At 48.8% G+C, this 10378-nt stretch overlaps 2 long non-coding RNA genes across 3 annotated transcripts in view; one reads left to right on the top strand and one right to left on the bottom strand.

The window, feature by feature from the left end:
* Nucleotides 1–76: 76 nt before the first annotated feature.
* Nucleotides 77–10378, top strand: part of LOC136165096 (uncharacterized) — a 12985-nt gene continuing 2683 nt past the window's right edge. For both annotated transcript variants that reach the window (XR_010662455.1, XR_010662456.1), the window contains exons 1-7: nt 77–270; nt 461–630; nt 1865–2097; nt 4280–4508; nt 6368–6491; nt 7354–7599; nt 7737–8027. This is a non-coding gene — a long non-coding RNA (uncharacterized lncRNA). The remainder of the gene's footprint in view (nt 271–460; nt 631–1864; nt 2098–4279; nt 4509–6367; nt 6492–7353; nt 7600–7736; nt 8028–10378) is intronic.
* The window catches only part of LOC136165097 (uncharacterized), a 24305-nt gene continuing 20108 nt past the window's right edge, over nt 6182–10378 (bottom strand). The window contains exons 2-3 of the long non-coding RNA XR_010662457.1: nt 7693–7843; nt 6182–6500 (exon numbers count right to left, since the gene is read on the bottom strand). This is a non-coding gene — a long non-coding RNA (uncharacterized lncRNA). The remainder of the gene's footprint in view (nt 6501–7692; nt 7844–10378) is intronic.

The following is a 10378-nucleotide window of genomic DNA, read 5'->3' as shown; positions in this document are numbered from 1 at the left end:
CGCGGTCCCGGCCCCCGGCGCGCCCCGCGGCTCCGCCCCCCGCGCCCGCCGCGGCCCCGCCCCAGGCGCGCGCCGCTCCCAACTCGCGGGAAGTGGGGTGCGGGGCCCTGGGCGCTCCGGGCCCAGCGCACGCGAGAGAGGCCCGGCAGTCTCCCCGGCGGATGCGCGAGCCGCGGGGGCCCACCACTGCGAATGCGCGTCTCTGGGCGCGTCGCCAAAGGGAGGGCCGCTGTTTTCCAACCCCCCAACCCCGGCTCCCCGACAGAGATGGTACGGCTCTGGGCTCCGCCCCGTGAAGGCACCGCCCGGCGCGGCCCGCGGGTGGGGGACCCAGCCCCCGCGGGGTGGCGGGGGAGTTGCCCGCGGCTACGTTCCCGCTTCTTCCCGGACGCGGCCGGGGTGGGGTGGGGTCCGGGTGGGGGTAGCCTCGGGGTCCCGGTCCCCACCCCCCCGCCCCCAGCCCACAGGAAAGACTCGTGTTTCTGGGAGCCGTATCGGAGCGCAGCAGTGAGCCGAAGCGGTCTCGCGGGAAAGAGCCCTGGTCCTGGGACGGTGGACGGCCGGTGCCTCTCCAACCACTGCCGGGAGTGAGCGTCTTTCCGAGTGAACCGACCTTGGGACCTCCGCCAGGTCTGATAATAGTGTTACCGTGCACCCGCCACGTGCCAGGGACTGCGCTGCAGAGTTTACATACATTTACCTTTGTTTCACCCCGAGGATAGGCATCATTGATTCCCGCTTAATGAACCGGTTGCCCCGGTCACACCGTTAATAAGCGAAAGGTCAGGATTAGAACCCAAAGTTCATGCTTTGATTAGCAGGCCTTAGCAGTCAAGTCTTGAGTGCTTGCTGGGAGAATATAAAAGAAGTAATATAAAAGAAGTACAACAGAGGAGTCTTTCCTGCAGTGTCCTATTTCTAATGAGTATCAGGTACTTTCTCAACAACTGGAAAAAAAACAAAAAACAATCCTGAATTCTGTAAAGAAATTAGAAAGTTTTACACTGTTATTGGCCTGAGTTGGGCCTTTCCTAAATAGAATAATATAGTAATAAACAGACAGATAATACGTGCTGAATAGTGTTTCAGTTACTTTCCTCCACCCCCTTCACAATTCCCACCCGACCTCTGTGCCAAGGATGACTAGGGAAACCAAAAGGGGAACCCCTGAGCCCTGCTTCACAGAAAGGGTAGGGCTTGCTGGCAGTCAGAGTGAATGTAAGGGCATGCTACCAGATGGAGGAAATACAAGTTGGAACCAGGTAATGGATGTCCTTAAAATTCAAACATGTAATTGGTAACAGGAAACTGAAATGCATTTCAGCTGACCTGAGGCATATTTAAAGTAGTTTTCCAGGCAAGGGAGTCTGCCATTGATTTAAGGGGCAGGTTAGTTAAAAAGCTGTTGTATAAATTCTACCATGAGATACTTAAGAGCTGGTTTTAGGGTACTGGCTATGGGAACTGGAATAAAAGCATTTGGAAGAATGGAATAACAGAATTCAATGACAGCTCAGTTGCTAATAAAAAGGTTTGTTCTAGTGAGAACAAAATATCACTGTAAGGAGATTGACCCCAGTCAGGCCAAATCGATGTACTTCTTTTTTGTACAAGTGATACTTTGATATTTAAATTGAATTCCCACCCCACCCCCTCAGCAGGACATGCCCTTTTGAGCAAGCAACAAAGGCTGGGTGTGGGGAAGTGAGATTAGTGTCTCTAACATCATATCTGCCATCAGCTACATCCTTCCAGAAGACACCCCAACTACGAGAGAGACCAGGATTGAGACCAGGGCTTGGGGGCTGCAGCAGGTAATGAAAATGTCTTACATCCAGTAAATGGGCCTCTTTTTCTTTTATAGTTGACCATTATCTGTTCAGTTCAGTGGCTCAGTCCTGTCCAACTCTTCGTGACCCCATGGACTGCAGCATGCCAGGCCTCCCTGTCCATCACCAACTCCCGGAGCTTGTTCAAGCTCATATCTATCCAGTCGGTGATGCCATCCAACCATCTCATCCTCTGTCATCCCCTTCTCCTGCCTTCAATCTTTCCCAGCATCAGGGTCTTTTCCAGTGAGTCAGTTCTTCACATCAGGTGAGCAAAGTATTGGAACTTCAGCTTCAGCATCAGTCGTTCCAATGAATAACCAGGGTTGATTTCCTTTAGGATTGACTGATTTGATCTCCTTGTGGCCCACGAGTCTTCTCCAACACCACGGTTCAAAAGCATCAATTCTTCGGCGCTCAGTTTTCTTTATAGTCCAATTCTCACATCCACACAGGACTACTGGAAAAACCATAGCTTTGACTAGATGGATCTTTGTTGGCAAAGTAATGTCTCTGCTTTTTAATATGCCATCTAGGTTGATCATAGCTTTTCTTCCAAGGATCAAGTGTCTTTTAATTTCACGGCTGCAATCACCACTATAAGACGTACTCATTCAACTGACCCGAGCAGTTAGATTACAGTTGACTGGAGTCTGTCCCAAATTCCTCCAGTCAGCTCAGGATGTCATCTGCCACATCAGGGCACCATAATTGTGGATTTCCCGTCAACAAACTTCCCGAGACTACTTCACAACATCTCAGACCCACCAGAATCTAGATCAACATATTGGCTGAAGACAGAAAAATGTAGGTTGAGTTGAAATCCTTTGGAGTCAGTCATTAAACAGATCCAGCCACAGTGTCTCAAACCCAGAAGTGTGTATTCTCTCCTGTAAAAGAGATCTGGAGTGGGTAGTCCAGGGCTGGGATGACAGTGCCATGAAGTCCTCAAGGAACCAGGTGCCTCTGTCCTCAGAGTTGCCTCATGATCCATGATAGCTTCTAGAGCACCAGCCATCTCACCCCCTGTGCATGAAGAGGGAGGGACAAAAGGTTGGCCCCAGCTGTCTCCTTTCGAGGATTCTCCATGGTAGATTCACCCGACAAATTCCAATCAGAATTTCGGTAGAAGGCTGCACCTAACTATAGAGGAGGCTGGGAAACATTTGTTTAGCGATGGCCATTCCCAGTGTTAAAAAATGTAGAATTCCTTAACAACAGGGAAAATGAATAACGGATTGGAAATTAATAGTCTGCCACATATCCTTCTACAAGATATATTTTCACATGCTTAGTAATGAACTTGGACCATTTATGGAATGACTCCAGCTACATTCTCTCCTTTTTCTCTCTCACTCTTCCTCTTCACCCCTTATACCACAAACCTTACCCAGGCAGGAATCTCAGTGAGAATTGCTCCACCAACTTTCCCTTTTGCATAACTGAGATTGCTAACAGGATCAAGTTGTTGTTTTATTGTTGCTTAGTCGCTCAGTCATGTCTGACTCTTTGTGCCCTATGGCCTGTAACCCACCAAGCTCCTCTGTCCCTGGGATTCTCCAGGCAAGAATACTGGAGTGGATTGCCATTTCCTTCTCCAGGAATAGGACCAAGAGTAGTACTTAAATTGCTGAAATGAAATCAGTGACCTAGGCAAAGAGAAAATGATGGGAAAGATAGAATAGCGTTAACAAAGGTTTCAAAGTGAGCTCCCCACCGCACAACATCAGGCTAATTATAACTAAATTGCATTCTCCAAGAATGCGTTAACTCCTGGAAAGGAAAGGGGAAGGTTGGCTCAGAACAGAAGTGTTTTATTGAACAAGACAGGTAGTCAGAGACCCCAGTTCAATTCCTGGGTCAGGAAGATCCCCTGGAGAAGGGATAGGCTACCCACTCCAGTATTCTTGGACTTCCCTTGTGGTTCAGCTGGTAAAGAATCTGCCTGCAATGCAGGAGACCTGGGTTCAAGCCCTAGGTTGGGAATGTCTCCTGAAGAAGGGAAAGGCTACCCAGTCCAGTGTGCTGGCCTGGAGAATTCTATGAACTGTATAGTCCATGGGGTCCCAAAGAGTCAGACACAACTGAGCAACTTACACTTTTGGGCTTCCCTGGTGGCTCAGATGATAAAGCATCCATCTGCAATGCAGGAGACCTGGATTTGATCCCTGCGTCAGGAAGATCCCCTGGAGAAGGGAATGGCAACCCACTCCAGTATTCTTGCCTGGGAAATCCCATGTAGAGAGGAGCCTGGTGGGCTACAGTCCATGGGGTCATAAAGAGTCGGACACGAGCAACCAACATAAAGGGAGAAAGGAAATGACGTAATTGAGCAGATCCTCAGTTCTGGTACCGTCAGACCCTGTTCTGGTGCTGGGTCTGATGCTCACATCCTCTCTTAATTCACAGCATCTCTGTAAAGTGGCTTATTATTTCTCTTTTGCACAAAGGTAGTAAGTAACTTCGGCTTCCCGGTGGCTCAGTGGTAAAGACTGCCTGCAATACAGGAGACCCAGGTTCGACCCCTGGGTTGGGAAGATCCCCTGGAGGAGTGCATGGCAACCCAGTCTAGTAATCGTGCCTGGAGAATCGCCATGGACAGAGGAGCCTGGTGGGCTACACAGTCCATAGGGTCGCACAGAGTCAGACACGACTGAAGCCACTTAGCACACACACACAGTAAGTGACTTGACCAAGGTCACACAGAGCCAGCAGATAGCAGAGCCCGGCTCTGAATGTACTGCTCTCCCTGAAACCCTAACATCACTGTGCCTTAAAACAGCCGCCACGCCCCCTGCCCGCCACATTCCTTGCACCCAATAAAACTGAACTCAACCCTATTTTGTTTGTAGTTCACTGTTTGAAACTTGCCGCTCCTATGCTGTGTCCCAGCTTATTCCTGTCTTCTCAACTCCTGATTCATCTCTAACCTCTTCTCTTGCATATGATTCAGATCCTAGCTCTTGAACCTGAAGCTTGAACTGGTCCTCTGTTCTCCTTTGGCTCATTTGCCCCTTCGATCACATTTCCTCCTTAGCCTCAGTGAAGACCCAGCTTCCTGGAGCTTCCCTTGACCCTGGACCACCTGGCTGACTTTCCTACCCTTGTCTATGGAGAGAATTAGACTCACTGGTCATGAACCTGGGAAACCAGAACAGAATGGGGGAAAGGCAAAGAGAAAAGTGGTCCCATATTTAGAATCCAGGTGATGCCTCCGTAAGATCCCTCTGTAAAAACTAGGCAACATCTGCCCCTTTAGGGGAATCAACAATCCACCATCATCACCACTCCCGGTGTGTACTCCAGAGAAACAGGACTACTGAGATGTGTATATGCAGAAAGAAAGAGATGTATTATAAGGAGTTGGGTCAAGTGATTATGGAGGCTGGATATCCAAAGTCTATAGTATGAACTTTGGCAAGCTTGAGACCCAAGCAAGCCAGTGGTGCAGTTCCAGTGTGAAAGCAACCTGAGAGAGGATTCCCTCTCAAGGGAAGTCAGTTTTTGTTTTATTTAGGCCTTCAACTGACTGGATGAGGCCCACCCACATTATGGAGGACAATTTGCTTTAACCAGAAATTCTCCAACTTAATGTTAATCTCATCCAAAACATCCTCTAGGTTAACACCTAAAACTAACCGCCACACAGGTAAAACACAGGGTGGGCAATGCATTCTCTGTAAGGGCTGGGGAGATGTGTTAGTCATTACACCACAGAATTCCAGTTAGCAGCCCAGGATTTACCATGGAGTGAGGCTGAATTCATGGCATAGTTTTAAGAATAACTCGTAAGAGCTACTCACAATGAACTGACCCTGACCACAGAGGGCCATGACCAAGCAGGAGGAGCTCAGGCTGGCTACGTCTCCTGGCCAGCATCTGTTAGGAGCCGCCCTCCCAACAAAGGTCCGCTCTGGAGAACCAGAGCGGGTAAGCAGGAGGCGTGGCCTCATGTACCATGGAGGTTCATGCCAGAACTTGGTCCACGGGAAGAGGATGGACCCTGGGTCCCGACTCAGGCGTGTCCCAAAATACTCTCCATCCTGGTCTGCATCACTCTACCCTAGAGCCCGCTTACATCTGCAGTGGCCCTTTGGTGGGAAACTGGATAAAATCCTGTCAAATAAGCCTAGAGGGATCGTTAACCTTTGATTTAGTGTCAGGAACTAGTCAGCTATGTGTTGACATAAGATGCTCTGTTTACGAAAGACAGCTGATCAGTTACTCTTGTGAGGAGTTTGAAGAACAGCCTCTCAGTGATGGAAAACCCAGCAGCTCTCTTATGCTCCACATTCACCCTGAACATTCCAGTCCCCCCTGAGCAGACATCTTAGTCCTGTCCCAGACCAGTTTAATGCTTAATCCAGTTGTCAAGGGCTGTATTGTGTCCCCCAGACTCACATGCTGAAGTCCTGACCCCCAGTACCTTAGGATGTGACTGTATCCTGAGACAGAGCTCTTTTATTTTTTTTTTATCAGACACTTTTACTTTTTATTTAAATTAACTTATTTTCCTTTTTATTTTCTTTTGGAGTAAGGTTGATTGAGATGGCATCACCGACTCAATGGACATGAGTTTGAGCAAACTCCAGGAGAGGGTGAAGGACAGGGAAGCCTGGCGTGCTGCAGTCCATGCGGTCTCAAAGATTCAGACGTGACTTGGCAAGTAAACTGCAACGATAGTCGATTTACAGTATAGTATTAGTTTCAGGGGTACAGTGAAGTGATTCAGTGATACATACACATTTATCCATTCTCTTTCAGAGTCTTTTCCTATTTGGCGTATTACCGAATCTTAAGTAGACTTCCCTGTGCTATCCAGTATGCCCTTGTTGTTGAGTTTACATACAGTAGTGTGTATATATTAACCCCAAACTCCTAATTTATCCCTCCCCCCACCATACTAGGTCAGAAGAGGAAAGGCGAATATCATATGATTCCACTTATATGTGGAATTTTAAAAAATGATACAAATGAACTTACTGACAAAAATAGAAGCAGAATCGCAGACTCTAAGAATAAAGTTATGGAGACAGAGCCTTTTAAAAGGTAATTAAGGTCCAATGAGAGCACTAATTCCCCCCCCCCCATAAAAAGGGGGTAAGGACAGGGACACAGGCCAAGGGGTGACCTGTGTGAGGACATGGGGCATCGAAGAGCCCAGGAGACAGACCTAAGAAGAAGCCAGTCTCACCCACACCTTGTTCTCAGACTCCTAGGGGTGAAGGGGGAGCAGAATGGAGAAGAATCGATCCCAACACTCCGTTAAAGCCCAAGACAGCTCTTATTTCTCCCCAGTGCCACCCCACACACCCCATCCCCAACCCCCAAACATTTCCTGATGGGAAAAGCTGCCAAACCTGTGCAACCTGCCCAGAACAGGAGCCTCCCCACCTCTGGTCCAGGCTCAGAGATTCCATAACATTGCTTTCAGTAGCAGCTGACTCCATTAGCTGGGGTTGGAGGGTGGATGAGAAAGGATTTCAATGGGTGCTTTAACATTCTACTCTTACTCATTCAACAGCCCCGCACAGACCGCCCTCTGGTGCTAAGCCCGCTATGAGCTGGGATGTAGAACCAGCCATGTCCCCATCCTCAGGTGCTCTGTCATCGTCCTGCAGAGCCTGTTACCCTGGAAGATGAGCGGTTCTGGAAGTGTTGACAGCCAAGGCCTGAGGCTACCTGGAGACTAGAGTCTGGGGTCAAAGGCGGGAACCCAGAGCGCTGGGGCTTCAATCTCAACCTCCACACTGCTGACAATTTAGGCCAGGTAACTCTCCCGCTGGGGGGCTGTCCTGTGTATGTAGGATGTTTACCTACCTCCCCGGCCACTACCCTCTAGATACTGGTAGTCCTCACCCACCTCCAGCTGAGACAACCAGAGATGTCTCCGTTTGCTCGTTGCAGGTGACGCTACCCCAGTCCTTCCATGTTCAAGTCTTCTCAGCCTCAACACCGTCCTGGCCTGAAGCTTGGTTGGAGGAGCTTACAATTAGTAGCAAGACAAATAACCTCTAAGAGAGATGAAAGAAGTTCTTGGTAACTGTTAATAAGAAACAGACAAACAAAAATAGCTGGAGAAAACCTGTACATTGGAACAAAGTTATGCTGAATGATGACAACTATTTGGGAAAAACTGTGCCTGCCAAAAAGAAAAAGATGCTGACATCATCATCCACAAGTTTCTCAATTTAAAGGGTAAACACAGTTGTGAAAGATTACTAATGTCCTTCGGGAGGTGTGATTTGAGCAGCTGTGAGCAAAACACTGAGGCATTGGGCAAGCTGGGAAACAGGGCAGTGAACTAGTTTCTTTTCCTTTCTTGAGACATCAGTGGTTTGAGGAAAGAGGGAGCTTGCACACACCCCCACCACCCCTGTGATAAGAACCATCACTAGCTGGCGCCTGGGGCAGGTACAGAGGAAAGTCAGTCGTGTGAGTCGGTGTGTGTGAAACCGGCACTGGTCCCACCGGGGATGCACAGAGAGCCAGAGAACAGTCATCTTGAGTGGCCCGGCCATACACTCCACCCTTACATACCCCGCACGACCCTACACTCTCAACCCACCCCTCCTCCGGGACCTTCCTGGGGTCAGGTATGTAGGGGGCGCTGCAGTCAGATACAGCAAATACAGCACAGACAGCGGCAGCCAAAGAGAACCAAGAGTGAGAGACCTAGTCTGCTCAGAACCCACGTGTGCCAGGATGTGGGTGAATTTTGGAGCCAAGTGCTTACTGGGTCAATGGAAAGGGAGTCAATAGCAGCGGTGTCCTGTTCAGTTATAAGGAAGGTAAGGGCCACCCGTGCTTTTCACCAACCCAGAGCCACCCCCACGCGGAGTGGCAGGCCGGCTTTAAAAGAAACATTCTGGGACTGCCTTGGTGGGCCAGTGGCTAAGACCCTTCGCTCCCAAACACAGGGGGCCCAGGTTCAATCCCTGATCAGGGAACTAAGTCCCACATGCCACACTAAAGGTTTCACATGCCACAGTGAAGATCCTGCGTGATGCTACTAAGAGCTGGTACAGCCAAGGAAATATTTCTCAAAGGACAAATAAATAAAAGGCACAGCCAAGGCACAGCCAAAACAAATAAAGAAAGGAAACTTCTGGTGGTCTAGCAGGAGTCAGCACAGTACCTTTTCTATCACCCTAGCTATGTGGAGTGCCATTAGAGGTGGACCCCCATTAGGTGTTTCCAAACAAAAAGCAGTTAATCCCACGAGTTGGACACGTGTGTCCAGAAGCCAGCCTACTGCACTCCACAGAGCACAGCCTGGGGGGCTCACGGGCATCGTCATACAGTAAGGCTTACCAGTGGGATTCCTTCCGATATACTGGCGTGAAGGACAGAAAGACGGGAGAGTCTTTCCCCCCAGTGGACAGTAGTCCCCACGGAGTCACAGTAGCCGGGTCAGTCTTTCATGGGAGCCCAGAGGAGGCCAACAGTGGCATCTCGCTCTAGACCCAGCAGTGAGATCCACTGCAGAGCGAGGCCAGTGTTGAAGCTCAGCCCTCAGGCTGAGGATGAAACAGAAGACCTCGAACAGTCACAACACAACCGGGTTTTCTATTAGGGGAGGACCGACAGGAAAACAGGAGAAGGCAACAGGAGAAAAGGGCGGCAGAGGCTGAAACGGTTGGATAGCATCACCGATTCAGCTGACATGAACTTGGGCGAACTCCAGGAGACAGTGAGGGACAGGGAGGCCTGGGGTGCTACGGTCCATTGGGTCACAAAGCGTGGGACACTTAGCAACTGGACAACAACAACAACAGGGAAACAACCACATATGATAACAACAGCAGCAGCAACAATTATTTACTGAGCACCTATGTACCGGAATCTTCACTGATTGATTTTGGGTTTTTTTTCTGGCCATGCCAGGGTCTTAGCTCCCCGACCAGGGATCCAACCTGTGCCCCCAGAAGTGGAAGTATGAAGTCCTAACCCCTGGACCACCAGGAAATCCCCCTAATTGGTTTTGTTTAACTCTCATGAATACTTTACCAATTTTTGCAGATAAAGAAATTGAGATTCAGAAAGATTAAGTAATCGCCCCAAAGTCACTGAACTAGAAACAATACAAGATTTAAACCCAGGTCTGTTTGACCACAAGAGCCATGCTTTTTCCACTACACCATGCTGATTCAGGGAGAATAAATATAATAGAGAGCCCATGTCAATAACTTTCCAGACTAACACACATTACCCCCATCCTTCTATAGAGCACTGGACAGATGCCCACAGCCCACAAATGGTCAGGGCCAGATCACTAACCATTGCCCCCAACAGCTGAGTCACCTCACCCTGAGTCAGGTGTATTTGCTCCCAAAACAGATTTATGCCAAGATTCACTTATTTATTAGTTACTGAAATCACGTAATTTAACTAAGTACATTGTAAACTGATAAAATATGAGTGTGAAAAGAAAGGTAGTTATTTTCATGAAAACTAAATTGAATGCTTTGTGAAGACAATAAAGGTGAGCCACTAAAAATAACTGCTGATCGGTTAGGTGCGGACAAAATAAATATACAACATTGGGA

Source organism: Muntiacus reevesi, chromosome 3, assembly GCF_963930625.1.
Source record: "Muntiacus reevesi chromosome 3, mMunRee1.1, whole genome shotgun sequence".
Classification (NCBI taxonomy): Eukaryota; Metazoa; Chordata; class Mammalia; order Artiodactyla; family Cervidae; genus Muntiacus; species Muntiacus reevesi.
The sequence above is the reverse complement of the archived record's forward strand: the minus strand, read 5'-3'. Positions and strand labels throughout refer to the sequence as shown.